General features: G+C 40.2%; 2 long non-coding RNA genes across 6 annotated transcripts in view; one reads left to right on the forward strand and one right to left on the reverse strand.

Moving 5' to 3' along the window:
• Positions 1 to 25,383, forward strand: part of LOC150059501 (uncharacterized) — a 176,417-nt gene that overhangs the window by 137,259 nt on the left and 13,775 nt on the right. For all 4 annotated transcript variants that reach the window (XR_016536380.1, XR_016536379.1, XR_016536378.1 and 1 more), the window contains one exon: positions 4,132 to 4,223. This is a non-coding gene — a long non-coding RNA (uncharacterized LOC150059501). The remainder of the gene's footprint in view (positions 1 to 4,131; positions 4,224 to 25,383) is intronic.
• Positions 3,747 to 25,383, reverse strand: part of LOC150059502 (uncharacterized) — a 43,762-nt gene continuing 22,125 nt past the window's right edge. Inside the window, exons 2-4 of one of the 2 annotated variants that reach the window (XR_016536383.1) lie at positions 11,643 to 11,759; positions 3,914 to 3,959; positions 3,747 to 3,790 (exon numbers count right to left, since the gene is read on the reverse strand). This is a non-coding gene — a long non-coding RNA (uncharacterized LOC150059502). Of the gene's footprint in view, positions 3,791 to 3,857; positions 3,960 to 11,642; positions 11,760 to 25,383 lie in introns of those variants that run through there. The other variant, XR_016536382.1, reaches the window with a different exon arrangement.

A 25,383-nucleotide genomic window follows, 5' to 3' on the forward strand; every position in this document is an offset into this window, starting at 1 on the left:
GGAGCCCAGTGTTCCATCTGCATTAGTGTTAATGCATGGGGGCGACAGGCGATGTTGTATAAAACAGTGAATGTCTTCAAAGTACAGTGGAGACTGTAAAAGGAAAGAGCCCGTCCCTGGGTCACTCCTGCCTAGCTTTTGTGTTGGCCAAAGGAGCAGAAGCCTCATTTGTTCCACTTACCCTGCCGATGGCTTTGAGCCAGACAAAGGGGGCTGAGAGCAGAGCTATGGGTGAGAGGCTGAGGAGAGCAGTTGCTGCACATAATTAAGAATTCACGGTCTCTAGAAAACCTAGGGGAGGATAGAGATGAAATAGGAGAGACAAGAGGCCCAGAATTATTTGGGACCAAGTGCCCACTTTCTGTTTGGGAATTTAGCCATTTAACTTTTAAATATTTAACAAAACAGATTTCTGTCCAGACAAGAGAACAGGTGTCGACATGCAAACAACAGTGGTAAACTCCAGAAATGAGGCCAGAGAAACGGAAAGAGCTTGAGGGTTGATAAAAGAAAGGCATACTGATGGGGGACCCCAAGAATGAAGGTTATGTAGATTATAACAACTTGGCCCCAAGGCCTCTTAGAAAGCCACTCTGGCAAATGATGGTGACCCAGACTCAGTGTTGTTTTCACCCCAAACACTGTAGAAGATGGAGGCCCGACATATAACATCAAAGGAATCGGACAAAACTACTAGGGACAGAGCCAGCCAAAGTCAAGGACATCAGACAAACAAGACAAGCACACCTTCCTGTCAGCCTTCCCCCTTCAGTTCAGAGATGTAACCTGCTGTGATCCCTGGATATCAGGACCGTAACCTTGTTCCAGTCACCCTCACTGAGCCCAGAAAGCTTCCAAACAAAGAAGATCTTTGAAAAAATAATTAACGAATGGATCTGCAACTCCCAAATATATAAAAACTCCCCTTTTATAAAAACTCCCAACAAAATATCTGCAAATCAAATGCTAAGAATTATAACTCATTACATTATATCAGTTATGCAAGGCAGTCCAACATTCAAAAATCAGTCAATGTAATTCACAGTAGTAACAGACCAAAGAATAAAAATAAAATCATATCAATTTATACTTTCAAAAAGTATTTTAAAAAATCCCAAACTCATTCATGGGTTTTTTAAAAAATGATAGCCAACCACCGGTGGCACATACCTGTAATCCTAACTACTCTGAAGGCTGAGATCTGAGGATCGCGGTTCAAAGCCAGCCCGGGCACACAAGTCCGTGAGACTCATCTTCAGTTAACCGCCAGAAAACTGAAAGTGTTGTTGTAGCTCAAAGAGGTAGAGCAATAGCCTTGGCTAAAGAGCTCAGGGTCAGAGCCCAGGCCCAGAGTTCAGTGCCCGTGACCGAACAAATAATAAGATCAGTAATTTAGAAACAGAGGGTATCTAACTCAGAAATAGTCTGAGCAAATAGGGTCAACTGCTTTTTCAGAGGTAAAAAAAAACAAAACATTTCAGTGGAAGAAGGCTAGCCTTTCCAACTTTCTAGAGCAGGTAGAGATCTATCTGCCAAAATTTTAAAAAATAAAGAGCTAAGAGTCTCGATTTCTGTAAAATTTATCTCCAAATTAATTACTGAGAAAGTTAAGACATATAATTGTACAATTGTTAGAAGAAACAAGGAAATATATTCAAAATAGAGATCCAGATATAGTGTGACTCAAACACCTGAATAGTCAACTGTTAGGTTTCAGGTTTGTATTAGCATATTGTATACTGGCTAATTATATATTTTGTATATAGAATTGCATACATTGTACATATATATACACAATGTATATATAATGGGTATCACTCTAACGCTTTCATATAAGCCTATGCTGTAAATTGATCATATTTGCCCCTTGTTGCTTCTATTGATCTTCCTTTTCCCCTCTCCTGGTCACTGCCATCTTTCCAAATATTTCTATTTCTCTTCCACTTCCATGTCTTTCACCTGTATTTTGTTATAAACTTTTGCATGCTATTTAAGAATGTCAACATATGCATCTATTCATTTGTTACGTTCACATTTTAAAAAAATAAAGGAAGAAAGTTGGTTAATGAAATGTGTTTATGTAACTACCATAACCAATGCAAATCACTACTGTTTACTAAGCACCCTGTTTTAGGTCACCACTCTTTGGTCATGTAGGTTTGGGTTGGAAGGAGAAGCAAGAGGATCTGTGATCCTCCTTTGTGTAAAAACTTGGACTAGGATGTAAAAGACACCATGAGGTGAAGAAAGGAGCAAAAACAAAGCTGGAAAATACACACCCCAGCCTTCTCATCCACCAGTCACTGAAATCTTGAGACTTCAGGACTTACAAGTCCATGCATGATTGTTGAAACTCATTTCATCTGACTCAAAAAGAGCAGCGAGCGTTAGTGCAGGATACCACATGACTCCTGTTCATCTGTATCGGCGTGTCTAATTTGTAGAAAGACAGGGTAGGATGATACGACAAAAAGTTACACAGACAGCATCCTCAAAACCTCCCATGACTTACGGCCATATAGGATGACGCTAAATGAAAGGACCTCCAGGATATAGAAACAAAAGCCATATAATGAGTGAGTGCTGGCCTTAATGTACTATGTTATCTCTCATCTCTTTTGCTGTCCCTTGGTTATCTCATATTGTTACAGTATTTCACCTGGTTATCTGATATATTGTAGATATGTGTATTTGGTTATTTGAAGTCAGCTAGGGAAGGGAGGAAAACAAGATGAGAGGCAGGGGTAAGGGGAGGGAAATGGGGACCATGTCATGAGAAAGGGTATCAATGTTTGTGAAGTAATGCACCTTTTATCTGGTGAATATAATGTCACCCTTCTATTAATTACAATAAAAATATATGAAAAAACCTTCGATAACAATACCCAGTGATTTGTTCTAGTATCTTAAGCGACATTTATTTCTGAGTTGTAAAAGGATCATGTTTCTTAGCTACAAGTTCCTGAAGTCACCAAGGCTGTGTTTACTCTGCCTTCACAGCCGTTTTCAAATGCAGAATAGAAAGCCCAGAGAGCTGAACCCTTGATGAAAAATTCTGTTCCCAGTCTCATGACAGTTGTGCGAGAGTGAGACAGATGACTTAGAAGTCTCATACATTAAGATTTTCCCCCATTAGCTATTTATAGGGAAATCTTTAAAAAATGTATATGCTTAAAAGTTTAAAGTGTGCTACTCAAGACCATACATTGACAAATGAATGTGCTGGAGGCTACTTGCCTCTTTCATGGCAGACTTAAATTTATTGCCAAAGGTAACAAAATAAAGAATGTTGCAAGTTCCTGATCTAAACTCTTAAGTTAAAAAAAAAAGAGTTTTCTTGTATAAAAAAATAGTAGAGCCTCAAATCCTAAATGCAGACAGTTTTACCCAGATGAAACATAGAGTAGTACAAGAAAAGGCACTCATAACTGTGATTCAGGCATTGCAAAAGGGTAATCTTTGGAGACACTGGAAGAATTCTTAGATTAATGAAAACAAGAAGAAAGACACTAAAAGGAGAGTCCCTCAGCAAGGACCCCATTGGCTATCTGTATTTTGGCCTTTTGTGTGGAACAGAAATAGCATAAGGATAAGAAACGTCTGTGGAAACCACTACCATGTTGGAATTCTATCTGCCTTATTATTTAGGTTTGTTTTTTTTTTAATCAACAGATGGTTAAGGCACATAACTTGGTGTGCTGATATGGAGGGGAGCATTCTACTGAAAGACAAAAATTAGTTGTCAAATTCTTTCTTTATCCTTGATAATGGACTTATAACCCATGCATACCTGAAAATTAAAAAATAACAGGGTAAATATTGCATGATTACAGATCAGGAGTTTTAAACTTGTCAGAGTCTGCTCATTTTTCTTTTATCTACTTGTCTTTCAACCAGAAATGTCAGAACTCACTGTTGTATACCACTGTTGATTTTCAGTGACAGGCCTCTTCTTATCTCTGTAACAAAACAGACACAGGAAGAGTTGGGATTATTTCACTTTTTGTAGATCACATCATTTGAACTTAGAGAACAGAATAAACTGATACATGCAAAGTACACAAGTATTTTGAAGATCTAAAATTGCTTTTAAGCTAATTTTTTATTCTTTTCATTACATTATGATTCTAGATGACACTTCTGAAGGACAAAGGAAAATGAAGCCTGAAAAACTTCAGAGACATAGCACATAACAAAACCACCTTTACTGCAACCCTCATTAGGTAAGTATACCATCCTTGAGCAGCTTTTGATACATGATATACAAATCCTACTTCAACTGGACCCCGTAAGTTTATTAGTGGTCCAAGGAATTCGCCACTGAATGATATCACCAAGATAATAATTTAATTGCACAGAGGTGCAAAAAGTTCCAAAGAGAATAATAAAGGGTAAGAAGAAGAGAAATGAAGAGGAGAAAGAAACAAGAATTACCAGTAGAGAAGAGAGGCAAAACTTTGCATGGGACAATATTTCCAATAAGATGGATATTTACTCTGCATCCCTGTTTAGAAATGATGGTGCTATATGAATGAAATTAAAGACATGAAAACAGATAATGGACTGAGAAAAGTAAGATGAACCTTTCAATGTCAATTAATGTTAAGTAGCAACCTTGGGCAAGTCCTTGGAATAGATAAGTCTTCGTTTCATCATCTATACAATGGAGGCCTGGTTCTAGAATTATTTATCCATGCAAAAGGGGCTATACATTTTATTTAGAAGGAGCCAAAATTTTAAAACATATTTTAGCCAGAGGTGGCTCAAGGAGTATGAGGTTGCTTGCCTAGCAAGCATAATATGCTGAGTTCAAACCCCACTATGACTTTGGAACTAGTAATATCTTTGAATCAACATTGTTTCCTTTGGGAATTTGTTGTGTGGTATTTTACAGAAGCAATTCTTGTAAAGCTCTATCCATGTGGGGGGAAGAATTTTACCTTATGAAAAGTAGACAGGACTTCAGCTGTTTCTGAATACTGGCCAACTCTAAGAATTTTATTTTATTTTTTGCTAGTCCTGGGCCTTGAGCTCACGGCCTGAGCACTGTCCTTGGACTTTCTCAAGGCTAGAGCTCTACCACTTGAGCCACAGCACCACTTGTGGCTTTTTTCTATGTATGTGGTTCTGAGGAATCGAACCCAGGTCTTTGTGCATGCTAGGCAAGCACTCTACCACTAGGGCAAACTCCCAGCCCAAGAATTTTATTTTTAAATGATTAATTCTTCAAATATCTTGCAAGTATCTTAAACTGTTTAAAATATCCTAAACAATTTTGTTAGAAACCATAATGGCCTCAAAAATATTTTGTCAATGGTAAGGAGATAGAAAAATATAGGGTCCCCAGCATTATTGTTCATACTGGACAATTCCACATGAGTTACTGCCATCACCTTCTTAGACTCATGGCTGGCTTCTACTTCTCTATTATGAGTGACAAGGGAATACAAATGTTAAAATTCTAATACAAGCTGAGATGAACAATTCATATGTGCTCCTGCTATGCTTTCACACATACTCGGTAGCACACATACATGATATGAAGGCCCTTCAGCAGATTTGCTATTCTCAGTACTGCACCGGTTGTGGTTTTCACGGAAGAAGCTATCCATTGTCGCTCATGTAGCTCTGGATGAATGAGCTTTAATTTGACCCTCAAGAGTCAGTCTAGCCAAATAATAACAATGAAAATGCATGAGAACAGCAATTTCAACCCAGCTCTTTCACAGACAAGCTTATTTTATGCATCAATAGCAAATAAATCAAGAAATTGGATGGACTAGCTGAATGTCTTTCACCGCTCTAAGTAAATCCATCTAGCTGGCGTAACAAGCAGTTCTGAAGATTGGAGTGTAAGCAGAGAAGAAATATTGATTGATTGCTTTATTTAGAGTAGAACTGTAACACCACCTATGCAAGGAATTTAGCATATCTAGCTAGGCAGTACCATCTTGCTGCTACTTAACTGCAAGGCAGATTAGAGCCTGGTTGAGGAGGCTGGTCCCATAACTTCAAAGCACACAGCCTGTAGACAAGGCATTAACCTTAGGGTGATGCAGGCAAATGTTGGCTGGTACACGAGATTTCCAGAACTGCAGTATAGACGAACGTCTGGGAGAATGTCAGAATTTATATGGAGGAGTCAGTGGTTTCCGGTCCACCTCATACACATTTAAAGAAGAATGTCTTATATGAAAGACTTTCCTCCCAAATCCACCCTCCAGTGTGGAGGTATCTAGAACAGCCTTCTGCTCCCCAGTCCGCGAGCCATCGCCTTGTAGTATTGTTCCCAACGCAGTAAGAAGTCATGCAGGCCAGAGGTGACTCTCCAGGGGGCTAAGATCTGAGGCTCATGGTTCAAAGCCAGCCCAGGCCGGAAAGGAGAGATGATTATCTCTAGTTAACCACCAAAAACCTGCAACTGGAGATGTGGCTCAAGTGATAGAGTGCTAGTCTTGAGCAATGCAAGGTAGGGACAGCACCCAGGTCCTAACTTTCAGCCCTGGTACCAGCACGTGCATACACATGTACACACACACACACACACACACACACACACACACAGAACCCCTGTCCCATAATCTGAAAACCAGAGATGATGCTTTACCTAGACTAAAAGAATAGAAAGGCATTAAAAGGATATGCTATACTTGGGTATAGCAAAGCATTATATCTGCCCAGGCAAAGAACTGTACTTAAGTTTTGTCTTCTGATTGACAGTGTTATAATCATCTCTGCGTCCTTTGCCAAATGTACATTGTTAATGCAGACACGTTTCAAAAAGGTCTGCGAAAACAGATCTTAAGAAATTAAAAATTCATATGATTGGTTAGAAACTAAATTATCCTAAGTAATTTAGTAACTCCTGACATTCAAGGACGGGATAGTCCCCAAAGCTTTATACATCCAAATTTATTAACTAGAATTTATGAATTCCTCTATACAACAAAATGAAACTCCAATGATTCCTTCGGTCCCTTCAAGGAGAGTGACTTTGACCATTAACAGAACAGAAAGACACAAAGCACCTCTCACGTGGAAGATGGCCAGCTGGTCTCACTTCCCAGTTAGATGGCTTTCCCTAAACAGCCATCTTACAATGCAGGAGGCTCAAACTGTTCTTTTAGACAAATGATAAATTGCTACAAATTCGGCTCTGGGAAGGGTCACATGAAAATGTGACTGTTTGTATTTATTTTATTATTGTACAAAACCACATGAGCCTTTTTTAGCAGAAGAGCTTTGTCTGTTCTCACAAATAACCTGATCTAATCGGTTGTAATATGATTCCAAAGAATAGAATTATTGGCTATATTTGATTAAAAGAAAATCAAAAGAAAGCATTTTGGTAGAGTTCTATCATAATCAAATGAAGGTAGTAGCAGTTGGATAAGTTGAAAAGAGGGATTTACATGATTAGAATATTAGAATTTGTTTTCAAAGTCTTGGCTTACGCGTTCCTTGATGCAATGCCCTGCAGAGAATTTCCTGCTAATTTTTCCTCTGTAGTAACAGTGCTACTATAACACTTCATACATCCCCCCCCTTTTTGGTTCTTTTTCTTTTTAATCTTTAAGTCGTTATAAAAGGAAAGCTGCCATTCAACGAAGCAGTTGTTGAATACAATGCATCTTGATCAGTGTCACCCTTCCATTATTATCACTCCCCAGCCCCACCCCCTTTCCTCAGATTTCATCATTTTGTGGGATACACACAGCATTTTAGGACTGCATCCCCCGCCCTCTTGATCTCACATCATACCTTCTTTAAACACCGCCATTCCTACAGGAAGGACTACAGGAACAGAGAACACATCCCATGTATTTGCTCAGCTTCCAGTGTGGTCAAAGGAAGTGCAAGTTGTTTTGATGAGCCTCCACGATAGTTGTCTGGGTTATCCTCTCCTACTCCCTCTACCATACACATGGTATGTCAGCTGGGTGCCGTGTGACTGGTCCATAAAGTCCTGCAGCCTGGACGCTTCCCTTTCTCACATTCCTGTCCTCATCCTCATACGCCAGCCAATCTCCCAGAGAAGGTCCCTGACATGGTTTTCCTCGCTAAGTTGAACAATAAAGCCACTGGGCATTTGACTAGCCTGCTGTTTCTAACAACTCATACTTTGCCACATTTTTTTTCTCACCAGCAGCTCCAGGAAGCATAACCAATCCTCAACAGCAGTTTTTAAGATTCTTTTTTTTTTTAGATAAAAAAGGAAGCCAAAGAGAGATTTGAACAAGAGCACGGTACAGTTCCACTCAGCAGTACCAGGAGCACTGCATGTGCGATGCTGTGAGGATATTGAATCAGGAATAGCTTATCACCTCGTGAAAACAGGGGGGAAAATGAGTATGATTACACTCATTTCTTACATACAGTGTAAAAAGAAATTGAATAAATACCCTTGATGCCCAAATCACTAGTCTCGGTACTCGAAATGATTGAGTGCAAGGAGAGCTCTCAGAAAAGGTTTCCTAAAATGGGCCTACTTAAGCAACTCATTTCCTCAAGAAAACTACACATTTTTGATATATAAAGTACAAGTCATTGTAGAATTGCTTGTGAAAAGGCTACTTATACTTGTCAAGGCAGGAGATCTGATTTTTCTCCGCTGGTTGTTTTTCTGAAGGGAATGCAACCTGAAGCCTAGTGGACTTGCATAGTTACAAGAAACCACTTTTCCCTGCTTGGTGGACGAGAAAAAGAATTCTGTTCTCTTAGGCCTTCATCCAAGGTTAGATCGAGAAAGATCTAGACCCATCTGCCCCACTTTGAGATGGGGTAGCACAAGCAGGGATCTCCTTCTCCAGGCAGCCGTTGTGGTCAAAACCCAGAGGCTTTGACTCCTATGGAAAAAATGGTTTGAGCCCTGGCTTATTTTTCACCACATAGATTACAGACTCTCTCTGCCTATTGTAGATTTTTCTAGTGGTAAATTTCCCACCTTTTCCTTTCCTCTCAAAACAGGTCACAGGTTCATTTTCAAGGCCAAAGAGAATTGTAAGCCCATGACATCAAAAGTGATTTGAGGGCTGGGAGTTTGGCCTAGTGGTTAAAGTGCTTGCCTAGCATGCACGAAGACCCGGGTTCGATTCCTTGGTACCACATATAGAGAAAAAGCCGGAAGTGGTGCTGAGGCTCAAGTGGTAGAGCTCTAGCCTTGAGAAAGTCCAAGGACAGTGCTCAGGCCCTGAGCTCAAGCCCAGGACTGGCAAAAAAAAAAAAAAAGTGATTTGCTAGCTTTCCCCATTTTATTATATGTTTTTGTTTTCAATAGCCTCTTAACAACCCCAGAGAGCATTTTTATTCCTTATGAGTGATATTTTTATTATCATTAAGTAGCTGTACCATCCAACAGATCATTTTAGGAATACAGCGCATCTTAATTGATATCAACCCTTTCATCATTCTCCCTCATCACATCCAACCTAACCCAATCCTTCAGTTTTAATTTTGTAGGCTATGCATTGACTGATTGCTTTTCAACTATATTTTGTAAATAAAAACGGTGCTAAAGTCTACTTTTGAAAAAAAAATTAAAGTCAGTAAATAAAATGAATTAAATGAAAAATTAATGAGATTGCAAAAACTTATATTTTTAAATAATTCCATGAAAGTAAGAAAAACTATAAATTTAAGCCTATACTCTATGAAATTCAAGTCATTCACTGTGAATTATTATTAAACAGTTTGACATACCTACACCAATATCAGTGTTCTTTGCTTTCTGTACCCCATTTGAATTATTAGAGCATTCTAATTACAACCAGTGTCATCCGTTTTAAATACAATTATAATAAAAACAACACACACATATACATGCATATACCCTCTTGCAGTTTCACTTCTACTCTATTTTGTCCAAATTTTAAAAACAAATTCATTAACTGAAATAGACATCCCCTGCCTTGTTCTTTTCACAAATTCATTGTAATCAATCCTGTACATTAAGCACATTTCCTCATCAATACGGACTGACCTTATAAATAGCTCCCAGAAGCAGGACACTTCAAATAAATTAACGACACCTCCAGATAAAATCAAGCTCAATAAAAACATAGCATTTGAGCCTGTGACATGTAGAATTAATCAATTTCAAAAGCACATTTCAAGACTCTCAGTAGCTTGTACTGAATGAGGAAAAAAAATACAGACTAGAAAGTCTAAGTCCTGATGAACTTCAAGCAGAGTCTCCTTGAGGGTGTTCTGTGTACACTTTAGTTGTTGCAGGTGAGTATGTGTGCATGCACACCCAAAGGAATCGTGAGTTTATTACCAAATTAATTAGAAGAATACAAAATGTAATAACAGAAGTCACTTCCTCGCCGCATCTTGACTGTGTTATTCTGTGATGGGATTCTCGTTGGACAAAACCACATGTTAAATGGCGTGTTCCTTCTCCATCCCCCACCCCAAAACACCGTGAAATCTTTTCATCATAGATCAGCAATGGACACTTAGGCTTGGAAAAACAAACTTTGGATATGCTGGCTTGACACAGCACTTATTTTCTCAGAGAACCTTTTCTTAAATATATACATGCAGCTAGGTATGTTGTTTCAATTGCTCTACTTAGTAAATGCTGAACACAAGTGAACATTTCACTGCTTCTTTGATAATAGTCTCTCAGAATGTGTTTACTTGTATATGTGCATACATGTATACATAGCTTGTTCTCAACAAATAATTAATTTTAAAGTGTGTACATGCTTTTGCCTCATTTTAACTGGCTCCAATTTATGCTTAAATCTGGATAAACCCAGTACAGTTTATATCAGACAGGCATACCCACTTACCTGTAAAGGGAAATTTTTTAAATTATGTTTTTATTCCCATTAAGTGATTGTATGAAGGAGTTCCCATTGAATAAAGCAGCTTATGAATACAATGCATCTTAATCAATGTCACCCTTTCATCATTCTCTGCCACCCCTGCCCCTTTGACCCCGCCCCTCCATTTTCTTCATTTCATAGGACATGCATTGAATTTTATGACTGTATTCTCCTTCCCCTCCACTAGTAACTGGGAGACAATCAGCCATGAGTTTCTTGCACTCCTGGATGCCTTAAGAACAGGGGTATAGGCCGGGAGTTTGGCCTAGTGGTAGACTGCTTGCCTAGCATGCATGAAGACCCGGGTTCCATTCCTCGGTACCACATACATAGAAAAAAGCCAGCAATGGTGCTGAGGCTCAAGTGGTAGAGCTCTAGCCTTGAGAAAGTCCAAGGACAGTGCCCAGGCCCTGAGTTCAAGGCCCAAGACTGGCAAAAAAAAGAACAGAGCTATAAGCAAGTTTTTGTTGTTGTTGTTGTTTTACCGTCATCATTTGGAGACATTCACAGGACAGCAGCCCTGGAAGACAGAGACTCCATGTGTATCACAGGGATGTCACAGGTTGGCCGGGCTTGGGAGCAGCCCCCTGGGCCACAGTGGTCCTTCTGAAGAAATGCAGATTCGGCAGCGTTGGCGAGCTGACAAGGTAGCTCCACGTCATAAACTTGTGCATCTCAAGATGCTGGAGAAGGCTGTGAACAAGAACCTGGTGCTTTGTGCTGGGGCACAGGCAATCCTATCCTTTGTTTCTGACCCCTCAGTCTCACAGCTTCCCCAAGTACCTAGGCAACTGTGACAGGTAAACTTACTTGCTTGCAAATAGGATAAAATCTCAGCCTCTTGCACAGTTCTTGACGGCTGTAACATTTACACGGAGGTGACATTTGCAGGTAAATATCTTCCCATGTAGCAGGAAAGGTTTGAAGCTGTCGAGAGAGGATTGGATCACACAAAGTGAGGGAGCCGACAGGAGGCTGAGTCTTGCAGAAATAACCAAATACATAACACTGGTCCCCAGGGGCTGCCGATGTAAGACACAGCAGAAATGTCAGAAAAGATATGATGGAGGTGGAATTTCAGAACACAGTGTTCTGATTTCATACTCCAGCTGTACATTCTGCATGGGGCTTTAAAGCAGAAGAGCGTGACAAGAAGTGTAAATCTCTAGTTAGGATGCTGATAGTCTAACTTGAGTACGAGTATCTTCTAACTCTCCCAACTAAAGGAGTTGTATAATCTGTATGGTAGATCTTAGTTTCTAATGTTCCAGCATGATCAAAATAGATACTGTATGCTTACAATCCTCGAATCCAAGAAAGGATTAGGAATGTACTTTAGAAAGAAAAACTGCAAAGCACAAAATGCTAGAAAAGTAAAAATTCTAGAACTTTTCTACAAACAGTTTGAACTGTCTCCATTCATGTTTAGCACCCAACTGAGGAGCTACCTACACCATTTTGTCTTTTACATTCATTTATTCTTTTAAATAAATACCCTAAAAATTGCAAATGCTTGCATTATGAAAACTCTTCACTCTCTTATTTCCTGTGGTAATAGGCACAACCACAGTTCTGTTAAATGTTCCCAGAGACTGAAATGTGTTACAAATGTGGCTAAAGAAACTTGGTGCATGTACACCAAGTTCCAAACATTAAAGTGAATTATCTCAGTACACAAGCGCCCTTAAACCAAAGCAGAGTGTGTTTTCCCAGCTAGAGGCAGGAGAGAGGTTTCAAGAGGGAAACCACAGAGTTCTGCTCAGGAGAGGTGCTGGATTTGCCTGGCTCCAAGATCTCAGAGTGGAATTCAGAAGAGACGATGCAACTGGCAATACTAACAAATTTGCCAGCTCCCAGATGACAGCCAGAAAGGAGATAGAGACCTTGCTCCTCTAACTATGTGCAATTGAACTTGGCCAACAACTGAAATCAACTTAGAAGTTAATTCATCACGTTTCCAGAAGGATCAACCTTAGAAAAGTCTAAGCAGGCCAGGTTTAGTGGCTCATGCTTGTAATCCTTGCTACTCAGGAGGCTGAGATCTGAGGATCACAGTTCAAAGCCAGCCCAGGCATTAAAGACTGTGAGACTCTCATCTCCAATTAACTACTAGAAAACCTGAAGTGGCACTGTGGCTCAAAGGGTAGGGCTGAAGAGCTCAGGGACAGAGCCCTGGTCCAAAATTCAAGATCCACGACCAACAATAGCAACAACAACCAAAAAAAACCCCTACGACCTGACAAATGTAACTGTAGCCCCTTTATACATTATTCCAACAACAACAACAACAACAAAGAAAACTAAGCAGAAGACCTAAAGGAGCTAGAGGCCTAGGTAGAGACCTACAGAACTATGAGATCATAAATAGGCAGGGTTTTGAGTGCTAAATCCCTAGTTATTTATGAAAGAAATAGAATAGAAATGGTATGCTCTCCCTCTAACCATGGTGGGCAATAGTATTTAAAGACTTGAGCAATGATCACCCAGGAAGAAACCTATGGAGATGCTGCTAGTATTTAATTCAAGTATCAGCTATTTGCCTATAGACATTAGTCTCGCAAATGAAATCACTTGATGAATAATTGAAACTTTGCTATTTGATACCTTTTCAATTATTCAATAACCAAAGGAAATAACAGTATCATTGCCAGCTTAAACAAATGTTCCCTCTTGAATGTTTTGACTCTTTTACAATATGACCACAGTATCAAGGCCATCACAGTTGACAGTGGAACTTGCAAGACTTTCTTGGAGTTATTCTATTAGTCATCAAACACAAGGTCCCTGCAGGGGTTGCGGAGTAAGTTAATGTTTGCACCTTTGCCCCGCACATGGCCTGCTCTTCTTAAAAGATCTTTCTCATTACTTCGCAGCTAAGGATGCTCACATGCTTTGGAGAATAAAATTCCTGGATACGCCTAAAGTGAAGATTGTATTGAAAGCATGCTTTGTGAAGATGGTACTCTAACTGAATTTGAGTTAACTCAGAGCCAGCCAAATGAACAAACTCTAAGAATGTTAGCAAACAGCAAGGGTCTCTCTAGGGTGATTTGGAGATGTTGAATATTCACATTTACTTGTTTGCTCACTCGGAGTGAGAAATATTCCCAAGGAGAAAATTCATTTCAAGGTCAGCAATAGAACTTAACTCTTCACATAATTTTTCTTCTAGCCTTTTGTTTCACATTAATATTTTTTGTGGGTCATGGGGCTTGAACTCTGGACCTGGGCACTGTCCCTGAGCTCTTCAGCTCAAGGCTACCACCCACTCTACCCCTTGAGCCACAGCGCCGCTTCCCATTTTCTAGTGATTAATTGGAGATAAGAGTCTCATGGACTTTAGTGCCTGGGCTGGCTGAGAACTGCAATCCTCAGATCTCATTCTCCTGAGTAGCTAGGATGACAGCCACCACACCCGGCTTTTTAAATGTTAATATTAATTCACAATAACAAATTTACCAATTGTATTACTTTGAAGAAAAATGATATATCTCTATCCAATATTTTATCATCATCATCAACAACAGCTAGCACTAGGATTGAGAATTAGCTGCTCTCTTTCTAGAGAGCACCCACCAGAGAAGGACTCCACGGCGCCCACTCACCGCCTACCGAAGACATTCGCTCTGACCATAGAAAGTGCGATATCTCACTTAATCACATACAGACCCCAATACAGGGATACATACCAGAGAAGTTTAGAGGTGAATACGAGATATTTTCCTACTGAATCGGTTTACTTTTAAAATTGTACCCACACATCAGAAAAGACCAAACTCAGAGAGAAGCTTTAAGGCTAAATGTCATGTAATCTTCCCTCCAAGTAGCAAAAAGGATGACATCAAAATCATCTCCAGGAGATAAGAACTTTTCCCATTTGAAAAGGTCTCCCTGAGAAGGGAATTTCACAGCATTCTGTGGCAAATCATGCCAACATCACATTTTCAGAATGTTTCTTTTTACATAAAAGCCATCTTCTGGAAACCAAAGTCTTGAAAACTCATGCACTAAACATTTAGTAATATCTCCTAACTGTGTGAAAGCATACACAGTTTTATTTTGATGTGATACCTGTCTTTACAATGGAGAGTGCCTCTTCAACAATTAGAAGAAACACCGGGTGGAAATAATGAAGTCAGAAAGGGGTATGGGAGACTCTTAGAGCAACACCTTTACCTGGTCCAACCCGTTTATCTACGCAGGTTTCTCACCAGGAATCTCCATTGGTGACTTTAAAGCTAGCAGGCACAATTTTCATGTCATGTGGTTACTTCAAGGTGGTGATGACAAATTTGCATAGTCCACAGAAGGACGTGAGAGCTAGCAAGACCAATCAAAGCTTGCTGCATCTACCCTCCCACTCCGTCCTCCATAGGCTCAGGGGATCAAGAAACGGTAGAAGGTGATATCTGAATGGCCCACAGTGGAGAATGCACTGGTGGAGAATGGGGGCTGGAACTGGAATATGCAAGGAGGATATCCTGAGCCTCTGAACTATTAGCATTTATGCCTGGATATAGTGGTACACGCTCATGCTTGTGAGGTTAAGATTGGGAAGTCTATAGTTTGAAGGCAGACCAGGGAGGAAGTTAGCAAGACCCCTGTATCAACCATTGTTGGTTGGTGGGGTGATATGTGCTTGTGGTCCAGCTATGTGGGAGGCAAAGCTAGTATTGTTGACCTCCAGCAAAATATGTGAGACCCTATCTGAAAAATAACCAAAGCAAAAGGGCCGGGGAGGTCTGTGGCTTAGGTGTTTGGGTACTTTCCTGGCTAGCAAGTGTAGAGCCCTATGTTTAAAACCCAATATCATCACAAAAACCCATAAGCGTTTATATCAGACTTTCCTATTAAAAAAAAAAGTTCACCCATTTGAAATGCGGAATGCAGTACTTTCAGTATGCTCACAGAGTGATCAACCATTTTGTACAATCTGTTTAGAAGGTTTTCATCATTGCCCAAAGAAAGTCTCAGCCATTATCTGTCTCTTTCCTGTCCTCCACGTTTCAGGCCTGGACTACTATTAATTTTCTTTCTGCCACTATACATTTATTTTTAACTGTGTGTGTGAATCACGCAAGATTTCATGACTCAGTTTACTATATACTTTTTAAAGGATCATCCATATAATAGCATGTGTGAGCATTTCCTTCCTTTTTATGGCTGAATAACTTTCCAGGGTACAAATTCACCATATTTTATTTGTCCGTTTATCAATTTATGGGCATTTGGACTATTTCCACTTTTTCACTTTTATGAATGTTTATTAATGTTGCTCTAACCATTCATGTGCAAGTTTTTGTGCAGATGCGCTTCCATTTCCTCTGACTATATATCTACAAGTAGAGTGACAGATTATATACAATGGTTAACACATTGAGGGACTGCCAAAAACACGTGTTTCTTAAATTGGTGATATAAGTTCGTGCTCGCACTAGCAGCGCCCGTGTATCCTCATCAGCTCCTGCCTGTCCTGTCTTTGTATACTAACCATCCTTATGGATTCAAGATGGCGTCTCACAGTGGCTTTAATTCATGTACTTTTCAAAGAACAATTTCTGTGGGTCATCTTTTCATGCGCTTACAAGCCATTGATCTATCTTATTTGGAGAGCTCTCTACTTGAATGCTTAGTGCATTGGTTAATTGGGTTACTCGTCTTCCCGTTACTGAGTTGGAATAGTCCTTGCTATCGTCGTGGATATTCAAGTGTCATGGGGTGGGGCTGGGAGAGCATGTTTCCACCAGACATTCAGCTGACTGAGAAGTGATGAAGTCTGCCAGCTCTGTACCTGGCCATGGATTCACTCCTGAAGAAGGCAGAGCGGGGTTTCTGCAGCCAGAAATTGAGGAGCCACACCAGCCCACTGCATCCCAGGAAGGGTGGCTTCCTGAAGCTGATTTCTTCCCAATTCTGGAGCCTATTGGTCTAAGATGGGATTGTGCCCTGGTCAGTTTCTTCTCAGTCTAGCCTCTGTATCTTTCTGTATCCAAATGTCCTCTTTTGAGAAGGAAATCGGTAGTAATGGATTAAAGCCCACTCTATGAACCTCATTTTAATCTAATCAACTCTTTAAAGACCCTGCTCCCAAATGAAATCACATGGGGTTAGGATTTCAACAGATGGACTTGGGGAAGGGACATGAGTCAGCTCATGACAGCTTCTCTCAGAGGAAAGTCCTCAAAATGAATTCTTAAATTAGCCCTCTGTCCCCTTCCAGTTTCCCTCACCTTTCACCTCCCTCCTAGTGCCTCTACCAGCTACTTAGGCTCCAGAGTTCTTCTAACCAAATGATTGGACCAATCTTCCATCTGTCCCCTCACTTCTCTTGCCCAAAAAGCAGGTTCAGAGCCCTCTGAAGTCTTTTCTAGAGATAACACAGCAAGCATCCGTCCCCTCCTTCAGAACCCAAGTCCTTTTTGCTCTTTTAAAAATTATTTATTTTTAAATAGTTATACAAAGAGGTTTTAACTGAACATACAGTTTATGAGAACAGTGCATCTTGATCAATGCTAGCCCTTCCATTTTCCCCTAGCTATCCCAACACCAAAGACGTGCTCTTTCCTTATCTTTCCCACTCTCTGGAAGGCCACTGTATATACAATGTCCCCAAAAATGATTTACTTTATTAATAATAGTAATTAACACCAACATAAAACAATACCTACACTTATATCATTACTTCTGATCCCAGTGGTATCCTGTATGAAAAAAACAGTGCATTTTAATTTACACCTGAATTTGAGTTCTGAGAAAATAAAATGAATTTGAGTTCTGGAACATTTCCTAGGTTTTCCAGCTAAGTTTCACCACCGGCTAGATCTAGTGCTCTGACAGATCGCAGGGTGGTTGGTTCCTAACATTGCTCAGGTAATCCAATTTGCTATCTGTCTATTTTCGATGTGGCATTTCTGATTAAGAAGAGATGAGGCCAGAAGATGGTCTTGACTGAAGAGCAAAGAGCAGATCTGATCCTAGGATTAGAGAACGACTAAAGGTGAGTAGACTGAGTTGGCTTCAGGAGCCACTAAACTGCAACTATTGGGAGAAAAGCTGTGTTTACCCCACCCATGCCAGCCTTTGCCTAGGCCAATGGCCATAAACACAAGTCTGAAGCACTAACTTAGGCAAGAAATGAAGAGAAAAACACCTAGGCATTCTCCAAACCAGTTTCCAAGAGGAAAGATGGCAGAACAATATCCTAAAGCTACGGCTGCCACCCCCACCCCTCCTGGCCCCAGGAGCAGATCAGGGAGCTGTTCAGAGACTCCTGGCTGATTTTTCTTAATAAGCTGGCTGTGTGTGACAGACATGAGCAAGCCTGCTCTTCCCACAATCTATTTACAGAAGAAATAGTCTGTAGGGGATAAAATGAAGGAAAAACCCATCACATCAAAATATTTTGTGTTGAAAAGACATGGTACAGTCCTTCCCCTCCTTCCCCCGTCCTCTGTATTAAAAAAGGCTTTTTTTTTTCTAATTTATAAAGGGCACATTGCTGTAATCGCTTCAGCCATGACTACATGAAGCTCTTCAAAGAGCCTTCCATGCTGCCCTGGGGAGACGGTGCCAAAACACATTAGATTTTGAAGCTCTAATTTAAAAAAAAAAAGTTTCTAATTCAGATCTCCAGTTTCCTTTAGTAAGACTCCATACATTATTTCTCCTTATACTTCCTCTTGGCATGCCATATATTCCTACCCTTTTTTTACCCCTCTGACAGCAGTCAAAAATTACTGCATCCCTTCAGTTCATCACTTAGCTAAAACAGCTAAGACATAGAAAGCATACTGAGTTATTTCAGCCACTTTCTTCAGGTGCAAGCCCTTAATATGATCTTATCATCCCCTGCGTTCTTCTGGGTGAAGATCTGCAAGTTGGGAGGTTTAAAAATGTCACCTTAGTCCAGGCACACAATCAATATCTAAATCCTATCTACCCAGCAGGCTGATGAAGAGAATTCCAAACAGCCACTCCGAACCCAGTCTCCCGTGAGTTAAACCTTTCGCATTTGTCTAGATGCATGTTTGTATTTGCTATTGTTGCTTTCCTAATGCAGGAAAGCAATCTGTAGCTTCCAGTGCTTCTAATGCTCTGAACATCAATTAAAAGTCTACATTTTAAACCTATCAAATATTGAAAAGAACTTTTAAAGTCATTGGGTATCTTACAGTGCTGGCTCAGAGAGCGGGGGCATTTGTTGCTTTGCCTATAATGTGATCATGCAGTTTACCTGTCTATCCATCAGCCTTACTGTAAGACGTGAGCAAATATAAATGTGTGGTGCTAATTCTTGAAATAATTCCATGGCTTCCTCTCATCACTGCCCAGCTTGCTCTGCTTCCCATCTTCCCATCTCTGTTAGGTGATCCATAAACAGTCTGAAATGCAAATTTGGACTGCTAAGTGACTATAACAGGATAGTTGCTTCTGATGACATCACTCTATTTTATCAGAGACTTTGACTATATACCCTGAATGTGTATGTGATACTCCAATTGCCTCTGACCTAGTTAGAAAATAGGGATATCTTGATGACTCTTAAAAATAAAAGAGATTTAGACTGAACACTGTGACTCAGTGCAATGGCTATTTGGAAGGTGGGGATAGGAAGATCTCAATTTAGGGCTAGCCAGGAATGATATTATTAGGATACTATCTCAAAGATGAAGCCAAGGGCGGAAAGTTTGGCCTAGTAGTAGAGTGCTTGCCTAGCATGTACGAAGACCTGGGTTCGATTCTTCAGTACCTCATACATAGAAAAGCTGGAAGTGGTGCTGTGGCTCAAGTGGTAGAGCTCACTTAGCCTTGAGAAAGCCTAAGGACAGTGCTCGGACCCTGAGTTCAAGCCCCAGGACTGCTGGAAAGCAAGCAAGCAAGCAAGCAAGAAAGAGAGAGAGAAAGAAAGAAAGAAAAAAGAAAGAAAGAAAGAAAGAAAGAAAGAAAGAAAGAAAGAAAGAGATAACACCAAATTTAGTGCTATATGTCTGCTATCCCAGCTATGTAGGAGCCAAAGATAGGATTGCTGGCTGTAGCCATCTTGGGCACAAAGAGTAAGATTCTATCTGAAAAACTAACTAAATCAGAAATGTCTGGAGGTATGTCTCAAGTGGCAAAGTACCTGCCTTCAAGCACAGGACCATAAGTTTAAAATGCTTGTAGCACCAAAGAAAGGAAGAAATGGAAGGAAAGAAGGACGAAAGGGAGGAAGGAAGGAAGGAAGGAAGGAAGGAAGGAAGGAAGGAAGGAAGGAAGGAGGGAGGGAGGGAGGGAGGGAGGGAGGGAGGGAAGGAAGGAAGGAAGGAAGGAAGGAAGGAAGGAAGGAAGGAAGGAAGGAAGGAGGGAGGGAGGGAAGGAAGGAAGGAAGGAAGGAAGGAAGGAAGGAAGGAGGGAGGGAGGGAGGGAAGGGAGGGAGAGAGGGAGGGAGGGAGGGAGGGAGGGAGGGAAGGAGGGAGGGAGGGAGGGAAGGAAAAAAAGGAGAAGATAAAATAGCTGTAGAAGTTGGAAGGATGTGGGAGAGAGATTGATTGATTGAAAGGTACAGGAATACAACAGGATAAGAAGAATAACTTACAGTGTTCTGTAACACAGCAGGGTAATTATTGTTGACACTGTTAATTGCATATTCAAAATAGCTAATAAGGAATATTTTGAATGATCTTAACAACCAAAAACATGCTTAACCAGTTCTGAGATAGTTACACATTGAAGACATGTATTGAGATATTACACTGTACCGCATAGTAGGTGTAACGCCTAGCTTAAAATGACAGATGTAGAGTTAGCCAAGCTTCTTTGTCTAGACTATGGCCAGTCCTGGAGAATTATAACAATATGCCTCAGATTCTAAAATAAACCCTCCAAACTGGAAGCTTAGACGATGACTCAACATGTTCAGAATAAGCTAATACATCAGCTCTACCAAGCTCCATTTGCATCTGGGACATGGCAGGCTTCCTGCTCGTGTTCTCCTGTGAATAGTCACATGTTCAAAGGAAGAAAACTTGAAACCAATTCTTTGCGTGAATTTCTCGGAATCTTTTGATGGCTAGAGGGAACATTAGCTCTGCATGCTCTATCAAGAGAAGATCCTGAGTCTTTCTTACGATGGGGAATAGAAGGTCTCCGGGGAAGGCTAGCCCGCTACCCCCCGATTACCTTTGCCAGAACCAGTGTTGAAAATAAGACAAGTGAGGGAAACCATTGAGCCTAAGTTCCTTTGAGTCTGGCTTACTTCACTTAATATGATTTTTTCTAAGTCTTTCCATTTCCTAACAAATGGGGCGATGTCGTTTTTTCTGACAGCAGCATAGAATTCCATTGTGTACAAATACTACATCTTGTTGGTCCACTCATCAACTGAGGGGCATCTGGGTTGGTTCCATATCTTTGCTATGGTGAATAATGCTGCAATGAACATTGTTGTGCTGGTGGATTTAGTATGCCCTAGATTCTGGATGGTTGGGTAAATGCCAAGTAGTGGAATTGAGGGGTCATAGGGGAGCTCTATGTTTAGTCTTTTGAGGCACTGCCATACTGCTTTCCATAGTGGTTGAACAAGTTTGCACTCCCACCAACAGTGTGTCATAATCAGTAGAAACCTTGGGCTCTACTAGCAGAGATCTGCAATAGAGCAAAACCTAGATCCATAAGGCCATATAGTATGAAGCTAATTGAAAAGACCTCCAGGATATTGAAACAAAAGCCATATAATGAATGATTGTTGTCCTTAATGTACTATGTTATCTCTCATCTCTTTTGCTGTCCCTTGGTTATCTCATATTGTTACAGTATCTCACTTTGTTATCTGATATATTGGATTTATTTGTATTTGGTTATTTGAAATTGGATAGGGAAGGGGGGAAAACCAAGATGGGGGGGTGGAGGGGAGGGCAATGGGGACGAAGACATGTGAAAGGGTATCAATGTATGTGAATTAATGCACCTTCTATCTGGCAAATATCATGTAACCCTTTTATTAATTACAATAAAAATATTTTAAAAAAAGAAAATAAGACAAGTGAACTGGGGATGTAGCACAACGGTAGACCAGTGGGTCTCTCATGTGAGAAGCCCCAGGCTCCATTCCCAGCCCTGAACACAAAATAACCGAATGAACGTAAACAGTATGTCTCCCTGCCCTCATTGCCCTGATTCTAGCCCCTCTGAATATCCTATTCTGAATTTCCTATTCTTCCAGTCATGCATTCTTGCTCTCCTTGCTTTGCTGTGTTAATCTTTCCAAGTAGGGTCTGTTCAAAGGACTGCAGCAGTTCCATTTGCTTCCCAAATAAAAGCTGAGCTCTCACCTGCTAATGCAGAGTCTTTCAGAGTCCTCAAGGTCTACCTCTCCAGACCAACCTCCCACACTCCCTAAAAAAAGTTCTCCTGACTTAGACAAAGCTGCCATAGTACCTGCCTCTGGCTACACAATGATTCCCCCAGTAGCTGGTGGGCTCTCCGGATTGTCTTTGGCCCTAGATTCCGAGCGAGTCTGTTCTAATCTAAACTAGGGCTGTTTGCAGATTTCCTCACCTCCGCTGATAATGCCTCCTTCTAAAATCTCAGGGAAGCAGAGTGGGAGTTGGCTGTTGACTTCTTTCCTATTTACACAGTCCGCTCTTCTACCATCCTCCTAACCATAATAACCCCTGACACCAGAGCATAGCACCATGACTCAGAGCCAGGACCACTCAATAAAGGCTCATCACACTGCATCACACAGGAGCCAGTAACCTGAGGTTACTCCCAAACTTAAACTCCAAACACATGCAAGTGTACATGAATGTATCGATGTAGATAAGCATTCATGTATACATATACATGCGCATACATGCGCATATACGCTATATACAATCGCCTATGTAATGCATAGATGTGAATATATGTATATATTTATAGTGTATATGTGTATATATGCATATATACATGTGTATATACATATATGTATGTACACACATGTATGCGTATGTGTGTCTGTTTATGTATACATAAGTATATATGCACATAAGATGTATATAATATATATTTATGTCATATATGTGTGTATATGTATGAGTTTATGATATGTGTATGTGTATGCTTATCTTAACTTATTGGAATACCCACCTTGGTCACCTGATCCAAAATATATACCTATTTTGCTATTTGAAGAAAAAAAGAAAATCCTAAGCTTGCCTGCTAACTCCCAAGATGGTTTATCCTGTGGGTCCTCTTGCATCGCTGTGAACATTGCTGTCCTGTCTTCATCAAGTCTTCCGAGTTGTAAAATACCACTGTGCCATACAACCAGTGAAAAGGGTACACCAGTTCAGTGTCTAACAACAACCACAACTCGGGCAATCCACTTTGTTACTGATTCTTAAAAGGACCAGAAAACATCTAAGTGCTGTTTCTTGAAATCCCTCTGCCCTCCCCAGTGCCTGCTCGTGAATGACAGGAGGGGAAAGGAGTGCAAAGCAGCTTCCAGTACCCACAGAGTGGCCATCCAAGACTGTAATAATTGAGTTTTAATATCCTGAGCTGTTGCTTGTCATAAATCCTCCATACCTAAAAGTCGAGCCTCTGCTGGGCAAGATTAATGGTTAGCAGTGTATATAATATTTATTAAGCTTCTTTTTATGTTACTTGGCAATCTGGGCTACCATCAAACAAGTTGAAATAATTGACATTTAGCACATGAACCTGCTTGTGACTGAGAAGCATGACATTCATGTAGATAGTAAACATTTGGCAATTGCTGTAAATGTCTCCAAATTTAACATCATGACCTTTTCTCAGGTAAATGTTTTTGGATAAAATGTAAATAGTGATTCACTGTATGTCAAATACCACAGTAGGTCAGATATTGCGAAACGTCAAGTATTGCAGTCCTTTTACCCTCCAGAGGCACCCAGATTGGTTGACCTGTTGCACCTTTCCTTAGTTTAATATTAAAACTCACTGTTATTTATTGTAATTCATTCATTTCTGCAACTTTCCCCAGACACACTATATTTCTGATGAAGACATGTGCTTGGGTTTCATTGTGTACTTAATTAAATGAAACTTGGCATTTAAAAATTCCATACTCCAGCAAGAAAAAAAAATCTATTTCAGAGCCCTCTCAAGGCTAGAATACATAAAACACTCTGAATCTGTGCACATAGAACTTCAAGTTATCAAATAGAAGGCTGAAGGCATGGCTCAAGTGGTAGATCACCAAACCAACAAGTGCAAAACCCTGAGTTCAAACCCCAGTGCCACAAAAATAGTCAAATAAGAAGTACGACTGGCAGGTTCAAGCTCATCTTCTCACCTTTTGACATTCCTAACTCTCTTATCTAATGAAAAACAAATTCAAATGCTACCAAAGCATACTCTATGAAACTGCTGACATCCTATCAGTTGGATGAGGCAAAAGAATCACAAGTTCAAGGTCAACCTGGCACTTGTAAGAAAATGAAGGAAGGGAGGAAGAGAGATAAGGAGAAAGGATAGAGGGATGGAGGAAATAAATGCGTTCTGATTTATGAAGGTGAAAAGGACCCTCCAATTATATAAATCCCTTCATCAGCATACTACATTTAAAAAGTTTCCCTAAAAATGTGCTAGACTTCTTACAAGGTGTGGTATCGCGTTAGTTTTCAACAAGTGAAAATATTTTCATGAATCTCATTCCTTTAGTTTAAGAAAGTAGCCCGGATAGAATAAATGTTTATGTGATTTTAGAGTACTTTAATGCAACAATATAAATAAACACTGAGGTGCTAAAAGTTTAAAAAAATGCATTTAAAAAGATATGTTAAAATTTATTACCTTTAAGTAGTTATACATGCGGTTGCCATTTAGTAAGATAGTTTACGAATACAGTGTATCTTAATTAGTCACCCCTTGTCTGCATGTCCCCTCTTCTCATTCATCCACATCATTCCCCTCATCCTACCCCTTTCAAGTACCCACTTCCCCCATGTTTTATTTTGATGAACTTTGATCCTGACTTTCCATAGGTTTCCACGATTTGAGATCTCCCTTGAACCTACCTACTTTCAATTAACCCGTTTGTATACCCTTACTCCTTAAGAGGTTTCTGTGGAGGGAATGTATATAATTAGCTAAAAACAGGCATGAAAACTCATTGTATATGTAGGATTTACTTTGTATCTAAAAGAAGTTTCTCAATAAAATTTTGTTGAGGGTCTAACTAAGTAGAAAAGACACCATGTAGACATTGTAGAAAAGGCATCAAGGTACATTTTCCAATGGTGCTTACCCTCTGGGGAAAACTGTGTCACGTGCGCCTTTTTATTTGTTCATTTCCAAAAAGAGTTCATTTCCTTTAACATCCTCATTTTAGACAAGGAGAACTTTGGTGTCAGAAGTTACAGATAACGCGTTCAAAGTTACCTGCTCCTAGTGGCAGAGTGAATCAGAACTCATTCCTCCTGCATTCTAGGGGACTTGATCACGCTGCACCTCATTCTTCTCCAATCTACTGAAATTGTGAAAGGGTGTCTCATATGAAAGCTAAGGGGGAAAAATCTAATTCTCATGCAACTGCCACTGAAACTAG

This window comes from Megascapheus bottae, chromosome 8 (assembly GCF_031878675.1).
Source record: "Megascapheus bottae isolate mThoBot1 chromosome 8, mThoBot2.hap1, whole genome shotgun sequence".
Taxonomy (NCBI): Eukaryota; Metazoa; Chordata; class Mammalia; order Rodentia; family Geomyidae; genus Megascapheus; species Megascapheus bottae.